At 40.9% G+C, this 8892-nt stretch overlaps 1 protein-coding gene across 2 annotated transcripts in view; it reads right to left on the bottom strand.

The window, feature by feature from the left end:
* The window catches only part of CTNNA2 (catenin alpha 2), a 1036033-nt gene that overhangs the window by 366229 nt on the left and 660912 nt on the right, over window positions 1-8892 (bottom strand). The gene's annotated exons all lie outside the window — the stretch shown is intronic.

Below are 8892 nucleotides of genomic sequence, written 5' to 3'. Positions count from 1 at the left end.
CCCTGTAGCCCCCCCCCCCCGCCTCACCACCACCTGCCATACACAGGCTGCAGCAGCTCTGCCTGCCTGACTCCTACCCATAAGGCAGCCCCACCACCAGGTAGAGGCTTGTGCTCCCCAGGACACCATGACAGGGACTGCTGCCCCTGTCAGAATTCCTCCCCCTCTTGCCATTCCAATGGCAGGGGCAGGGGCATAGCCTGATGGCAGCCAGCAACGTCCTCTGAGATGAATGGTGTTGGGAGGAGGTTTATTCCTCCCTCCCTCCTCTCTCCCACCAGGGATCCCTAGTCGGGGCCTGCCTGGCTGGGGGTGAGCAGCAGAGGTGGTGGCCAAAGCTGGCATACCCAGCTGCAGTCCCCAAGTAGAAGGGAGGGAGGAGGGAATAAACCCCTTCCCTGCCCACTTCACTTCAGAGGCCATGCTGGGCCGACATCTGTCCATGCCCCCGCCCCTGCCACTGGAGGGATGAGGGTGCAGATCCTGACGGGGGCTGCTCCACCTCAGCCAGACACACCCAGGCTGGGGTCCCTTGGGGCGGGAGAGGGGAGGGAAAGGCAGGAATAAATCCCTTCTCTGTCCTCTTTGCTGTAGGGGGCCATGCTGGGCTGGCATCTGGCCGGGGGGATCTGGATCTGGCCATGCTCCCTCCCCCCAGTCCAAAAGTCTGGCGAGGGCTGCTTCCCCCCTCCCCTCCAGGCACACCCCAGCTGAGGTCCCTGGAGGCCAGGAGGTTTAAACCCCTCCCCAATCATACTCAGGGGCCTGGCCACACCCCTTCTCCCTCATCTCAGTTTCCGTTGGCCACTGTGGAAGGGAAGGGAGGGCTTGCTCTAGCACCCCCTGGTTTTTGGCCTGAGCCACTTCAGGGATGTGGCTGCATTTCTAGAATCAAAAGTGAATGTCTATTCACTTGCTCGCCAGTTCAATCTACACAGGTTAGACTAACCTGCAATGATTGAATCAATTCAGTCTCAGGCTTTTTGAATATCTCTACTTAGCCCATTAATTTACAGCTCTTGAAAGGCTACTTTTGTAATGGAGGAAGGGAAGTATTTATGGATGTTCCTGATGGGGGAATGTTAGAGGAGTAGATGGTTCAAAGTTTTTAAATTATTCATTTAAATGAGTAATGAGTTTTGTGATGTTATTTTAAATGGATAAATTATAAGAAATCCGTTGTGCATGTGGCTGATACATAGGAACCAAGGGAAGGTGAACACTGAGAAAAAGGTTCTTTCAGCTTATTGCTGTCCATACTGCTCCTTTGCTCCAACAAAATAAAAACATCACCAGGGAAGAAGCACCAGTGACTTCTCAACTTAGTTCCTAACTAGCATTCACTCTAATTAGGGCTCAGAAAAGCGTGTGACCTTAGCAAGCTCTGTGCTGTACGCTAAGTCACATGATCCACTTGCTAGTGGATTTAATAACATTTAATAAATTATGATCATCCAGAAACTGCAGCATGTAAGTCAGTTGCTTCCAAAATAAGGTACTATCACAGATACCCTAGCGGCAACAGCAGACTTCAATTACAGACTATACATTTGCACCTACAAATAGATGATCATATTTGTGGATTATTTCTTTCTTAGTTTTCCTATAAAAACTAAATGTAGGAAAAATTGAAATGGTTTAGACTTGAATTCATAGCCTACATAGGTATGGAGAATGCTATGCTTCCCAAGTTTCCCCTGCTCAGGTACAAAATAGTGTTGTCTTTTTCCCCTTAAGTAATTCTTGTCCTGCTTTGAGGTTGAAAGACCAGTGGAATTAAAATTAAAAACCCCAGCACCAATGCCTACAGTAAATACATGATATCATGTGGAAAACCAACCTAAATATCTTAAAAACATGCATTAAAAAAACAGCAGCAGCAGCAAAAAGGAACTGTTAAAAGATCATCTTGAAAGATTCAGAGCTGAACTTGTTTCAGGTAAATATCCCAAAACCTGAATGCTTATCCAGTCTAGAGAGGCCTCTATCACACCTCTTCCATTGTTTTCGTTCTTCCACACAACAGACTTTCATAATAATCAGTTCTGAGGATATTAAGCTGTGAAAGCAGAAGATAGAAGTACTATTTTCTTTTCTAACCACATCTGCTGTCTGTAGCTCTTGGCATGCCATCTTCTCTACCCCTCTTAACGTGTTTTGGCAGCATATCTCCTCCAATATTCAATAAGTCTGTGAAGACAAGTAAAAGTGACTTCTGCTGACCGACCTCAGTACAGAGGCTAGGCTCAGCTAATGGAACGACCTGAAGAAACACTGTGCGACTCGGCACATCAGAAAACCTAACTGGCACTTTCCGGATTAAGTTTTAGATAAACTTTGTTTGCTGATACCTCCCATTCCTCCACCCCTTCCCAGAAAAGCACAAGACACTCCAGGTTTGTGACAAAGCAAGTCACAAAGACCCCCAGTCATGTTAAGCTCAATATGAATATATTAGGAGACAGACACGGCCCTGACGAAACTGCAACTAAAATAAATAAATAACTAAATAAGACAAAGAAGAGTAATATATACAACACACAAAGACAGTGATTCACAGACAAAACAAACAGGGTGATGACAAGGGCATGGATTATTTTTTTCTTCTTAAAAGTTAACTATCCTCAAATGCCCCCTCCTCTTAACGATTGCTGTTTCCAATTTCTTAAGTATATAAATTATGCCCATCTGCCATTTTAGCTACCCTTCTGTCCCCAGCTGGCATATTCCCTAATGATTAATTTAATTGACTCAATCACTTCTTGTCCCCTACCTTCCTACTCCCCAGATGGACCCTGTCTCTTCTTTTGGCCCTTGGAGAGGATTATAGCCAATCAGAGAAATCCTTAATAAATCGTACAGAGTACAGTTAAATAGCATAGACTGTGATGTCAGCAGGGTTCTGCTGAAGTATCCCACTGGGACCACTTGGAAGCTCCTTCTGTTTCCAGCCATGTGGGCCGTGGGCAGGGAAGATAAATGGCTAAGGGTGATGGGCTCTGTGGAGTGGACTCCCAGTCAGTGGGTCTGGATGAGGGGAGATATACTGAAAATTCAAGACATGCACACTTCAAGTGTTTTCAGCTTCACACAATGCTTTCCAACATCTCTAGGAGTGGCTATTGTCACAGGATCACATCATATGTAATGGTGTGATGTAATCATGAAAAAAAGACAGTTATCCCTTTTCCACCATCTATAGTCTCATCATATATAACACGGCATATACTTTTAAGTACATAAGCACCTTTTTCAAAGACAAAAAGCTATGACTAATAGGGAAAATCTACAATACATTTTGAGCTACAGGACGTTTCACAGATATTGACCACTGATTTTGATTTAGAAGCTCTTGCTAAAAAAAATTTGGCTCTGCACCAAATCTGAAAAGGAAAATCAAGCACACTCTTGTCAAATTATAATTAATTTGCACTACAAAAAAAGAGTACAAGGGAGCCAAGTGTTCTTTAAAAATGGTTGTCTAGAATTCTGAACACATACAAAATGTCCTGAAAAAATAGGCTTTCCTCTTTGGTTGCTTTCCTGTAGAGAGGAGTAGGAAGCCTTCTACTAATTCTGCACAAAATATGGAGTAGATCCAAATAAACTGTGATCTTTCCAGTTTACATCAAAAGTAAAGATTCAGAATAAGCCAGTGTGAGGGACACCTGATAACGATTCGACAGATCTAAAGTAAACATTACAGCTTTTATCAGTATTTTTTCTCCAAACTATAATCCGTGGTTTCCTCCTATGCATACATATGTATTATGACAAAGTAATGAATGAGAGCTGAGAAATGTGTTTGAGATCTGCAAAACCTCTATTTGAGAAATTGACCTTGGAGCACTTTAGGTCCCCTAAGGACATAAGGTGCTCCTTTGTTCAAGGTCCATTCTCAAATAGAGGTTTTATAGCATTACAGTATCTTTATAGCTATTTATAGAACTCACTGGAAAGTTCACATAATTTGCTTTAATACAGGTGAGAAGTAAAAAGCTTTGATTCTAATGCACCTTTCTTTGTTGTCTTTAGCACTGCAATATGAAAACGTTAAAGACAAATCAAGGAGGTATGGTGCGATTCCTCACATGACTCCAGTGAGCTGTGAATTAGGCAGCTAAGAAAGAAGCATACAGAAAGATTAAAAAATGCATGCACATATGCATCCATATCAGAACACACACAACTTCCCTGCAATGCCATTCAGCCAAAACAATGTCATAGTGTTGGTTAAGTGAAAAGAAAGCTGTCCCAGGTTTCTGAGAACTTATTTTACAATTTTTAATCCACTCCTTTGTCTGTGGTGCTAACCTGAGCAGTGACTGTTGCCATGTAGGCATTGTTGTTGCTTCAAAAAGTGGCCCGCTTTACACGAAGACAGCAACTTCTATATACTATTCTAGTACAAACAAGACATCTAATTATAACCTGGATGTAACAAGTCTCCACTACAAAAACCTTGCCAATAAAGCTATATCAATATACCTATACCCACGAAAACTGCTGATGGAGAAACAGTTTATAGCAGTTGGTCTAGTCAAAAGAGCTCTCCACATAACACCAGCTGTACCAGTAAATGGCACCATTTGCCAGTGTAAGTCACATTCGCGTAGGTATTTTGCCAGCAGAGCTATGTTGTTGGGGGGGGGGGTTGATTTAGATTTCTCAATGCACAATCATATCTTTTTGCAGTAAAACAAAGCCTTAAATTCTCTCCATGCTAGGAGTTGTGCTAAACTTAATATGTCTTAAAGACCATTTAGCATGTGGTATAAATTCTATGCTAGGAGTTGTGCTAAAATTAATATGTCTTAAAGACCATTTAGCACGTGGTATAATTATAAGCAGTTAACATTTTGAAATGCGTTACATGCTCATGGTCAAATATAAGTGGGGACAAGAAACCCCATCGTATTTGTAGATTAGGCTGTGGTCCCGTTGTGACATAAATTAATGGGAAATCCTTTAAGGCTAGTCAACTAACACCTACAGAAAGGCTTTGAAGAGTCTTGGAGCAAACATTTAAGAAATGTCTACACAAACATTTCTGAAGGTGGAATTAATTGATTTTCAATTAAATATAGTTAACTAAACCCTTCAGAAATGCTAATCTTGACACTTTGTTCCAAGACAATCCGAAGAATATCAAGAAAGGTTAGTTACCTAGAGTTAATGGAAAATCAATTAGTTCAAATTACAACAAGACCACAAATTCTAGTCCAGACATAAGTTAGGAGGTTGCCAGCACCGCCTAAATTGCTTGTAATACAATTTCTTTGTGTATGGTAGGTGCTTTAATAATGTACCGTTAAATTAAAGCCATGTTATCATGGTTGCCACGACTGTAATGCAGCTCACTTTTCCAAAAGAACTGGACTGACTATGGATTCCACTTTGCAATCAGAAATCCATAAGGCTATTTTACAAGCATTCAGGGAGTGAGTAGTTTCTGAGTTTATGAGAATATTACACTGTTAATGAATGGATGTGAGGGACTTCGTCTCACTGTTGATATATTTTCTTAAAAACATACACTGACGATTTTGCATGTAGGTCACCTCCACGGCAGACTGTATATGGCTACACGTGACTAGCTGCTATTGAGCATGGCTGGTGATGACAACAGCATGCCTGCATGCAGTGATAAAAGTGTATTTATCACATTGTCAAAATAAATAGGGTGATTTACATGAGAATATCTAATGCTTAAAGATAGTAACACATCCAATGTGTCTATTCTGCACCGATAAGAGGCAGAAAACTAATAGTAGTTATCACTATTACTTCAACACCTTGAAAAGCTAGGGCCATTTTGGCCAAAAGCTTGTGGGTTATATTTGTGTATCTACTAAAAGGGCCATATTATGTAGCTCATCCACTCCTTACCAGCTGCAATTCTAAATCCTATTTAGAGGAGACAGTCTACCAAATGCCAGGAGTGTCCAAGATGTAAATATCAGAGAAATAACAGATTTAATTTGCTACCCTTGAAGTCATGTCTTTTTCTTTTCTTTTCTTTTCTGTTTTCAAATGTTTCCTTTATAAGAAATGCCATGGTTCACTGCACTTGAAAATTAAAGACTACAGTGTAAAGATCAAGGTTTGAGTTTGCCCATGCCTAGCCAGAGAGAGAAATTAAAATCACCACTCAAATTCCTATTTCTTTTTTACACTGATAGAAACACCTTAGAAAATACCAGAAGCAATGAATACATTCTTGGGAATAAGACACAAATTATTTTACAATCAGCTGAAGACTATCTCACATATTGTTGAGTTTGCTCATTTGACAGATAAATGCAACAAAGGGTACCCCAATGTTTAGAGCTTGGGAGCCAAATTCTGATCTTTCATTTGCTAGTGCAACCCTTCTGATGTCAATGCCATGAAGTGCAGATTTGGGCTACTACAAGTTTGAGCATAAATGATGATAATACACAATGCGTGGAATTAATGAGTATGCAGAGATATTGGAACTAAAATGGTATAAATAATGTTAGAGTGAAGCCTATAACTAAAAATATAAAGTAAAATAAATTACCAACAAACCATTTTTTTTTTGCTTTTGGCAGCTTCAACAGTTTGGGAATCATTGCACTGGAATCCCAGCAATTTCTACTTCTGTGCTGGTTCTATATGTACTTTCTCAGCTGAACTTTTCTAAATCTTTATTTATGGTGACCTACTTTGCACTGATTTAATCAGTCTCCTTTAAATACATATAAAAGGAGTTTGTGCTTCTTAAAATGTCTCATAATAGCTACATTTTAATAAAGCTAATTTAAATCTGCTAATTTATAGAGATTTGCCAGAGGGTCTGAAACTTTAGAAAATGTGTAAACTTAACAGTTTGGCTGTGATAACAGCTTAGACACTGGAAATTAAGCCATTTGCAGAACAATTATGCTGGAAGTGGATTTCCAGTCTTATTACAATAAAAGGTACAATATTTAAAAGTTTAGGAAATATATGAGACCCGAGCTTACAGTCACACAAGCAAGGCACGTATTCACCCAACTTTATTTTTGCTAAACCACATTCCATCCTTCTTGGATTTAGCCAACCTGTTGCCTCAATGCTGCAGCAATATATATTGCACTTTCACAAACTTAGAATAAATTGCCTTCTTTTTATAAAAGCACTTTAGAGATACAAGGACAAATTCTTCCCTGCAACAGACTTCTGTTTGCAATAGTGGGATGGAGGCTGGCTGGGGAGCTGACTCTGGCTCTCTACATCTGAAAATTAGTCTTTGGGCCACCGTTACATGAATCTGCTGTAGTCTCCTCTACTTACCATACGAGAATAGGAGCCTTAATAGACTGTGTGCCAATGCAGGAATGGCAGGCTGAAGCTGGGCCACACCCCCCGCATAATACCTCTCCTAATTATGCCAGGAGGAGGTGGCAGAGGAGGAGTTGGGCATATCACAATAGTGTCCAGCCAGGAGTTCACCTCAGCCAGAGATTAGTATTAGAAATGTGTAGAAAATCTGTCACCGACATTATTTTGATCTTCCTTTGACGAATGGAGCTGGCTGACCTCAATTGCAATGATAGGTGAATTTTGGAAGAACTTGCCCAGATTTTTCAGTGGACAAGAGCATTACCATCCTAGCCCACGCACATCCATTGGCCTGTGACTAAGCATTTCACACAGTGCTCATAAAGGCCCAATGCCTCCAGTTTTGTCCTTGACTCCATTAAATACTCAGAACAGGAACCCTGAAGGTACCCTTGACCCTGACTTTTACAGCCTCCTTGTCTGCTTCCTTTAACCTTCTTCTTATCCCTTGGCGCATTGTGTTAGTGTACTGGGGAGCAAAAGGCAATGTGCATTGCTACCACTGGAAAGGAACACAGGGGAAGAGCAATGTGTTTCATATTCCTTCCCAAATAAAAAAAAAAAAGCATGTGAAAGGTCTAACCAGCACAAGCACTTCACATTTAGGTAATCCAACGTCTCACATTACAATGCAATGCGTATGTACATTGGAATAAACTGAACCTGGAGGATAAAGAATTCTTCATTCCTAGTCCTGAGACCGCCATCGAGGTATTTTAACATTTCCATCTATTTGAGAAGCCTTTTCTGAACAACTATGTCTGCAATGATTCACTCATATGCTCGTGTTTGTTCCTACGATTTTGAGGTGAGGCGAGGTGGGAGGAGGTCGTCTAAGTTTTCTGGGATGTCCCTTGCCAGATGATTTTTTACTGCATCAAATTACTGCATTCCTTGAGCTACGCTCAAAGCAGCCAATCACACTCTGAGCCACCGAGTAGAAAGAGTCCCTTGTACTACTTTATCAAACACCTGAAGACACATTATTTTGAGACAACTGCAGCAAAAACCAAAGCACCCCCCCATGTAATAATCAATGGTAACTTCAATGGGAGATCGGTGCCTTCTTTTGCAAGACTCGTGTTCCCAAGTCAAACTTCCTTATGCAGAATTAACACCCAGACCTGAGCCCAGAGTTGTCAGTTCTGAAAGCATTTTCCAGCACCCAGACGTTTGATGGTATTTCATAACAAAAAAAGATGGCCAGCATTTTCCTGACAGTACTACTGTGTATTTCTCAAGCAGTAAAGATTACACAGATAGCTCCTTGTCAGTAGCCTTTTCTATAGCTAATGAGTTAAAAAAAAAAAATACCAGGCAAGGATTTCTTGCTGCATGGAACAATTTGGAAAACTTATTAACCTAATTGGGTTCTAAACCCCCTCTCTCTCGCCCACCACAGACACACTGATGGGGTAACCCTCAGGCTGATTTCATTCAAAAAGCACAGCATTCTTTATGCTGCAAGAATAATAGTTTTGTATGCCGTAGCCTATACTGCAAAAAAAAAAAAAAAAGCCATTAGGAAAAGCATGTGCTGTACGT

This window comes from Gavialis gangeticus, unplaced genomic scaffold (genome assembly GCF_001723915.1).
Source record: "Gavialis gangeticus isolate Ggan-Ray unplaced genomic scaffold, GavGan_comp1, whole genome shotgun sequence".
In the NCBI taxonomy this organism is placed as follows: domain Eukaryota; kingdom Metazoa; phylum Chordata; order Crocodylia; family Gavialidae; genus Gavialis; species Gavialis gangeticus.
The sequence above is the reverse complement of the archived record's forward strand: the minus strand, read 5'-3'. Positions and strand labels throughout refer to the sequence as shown.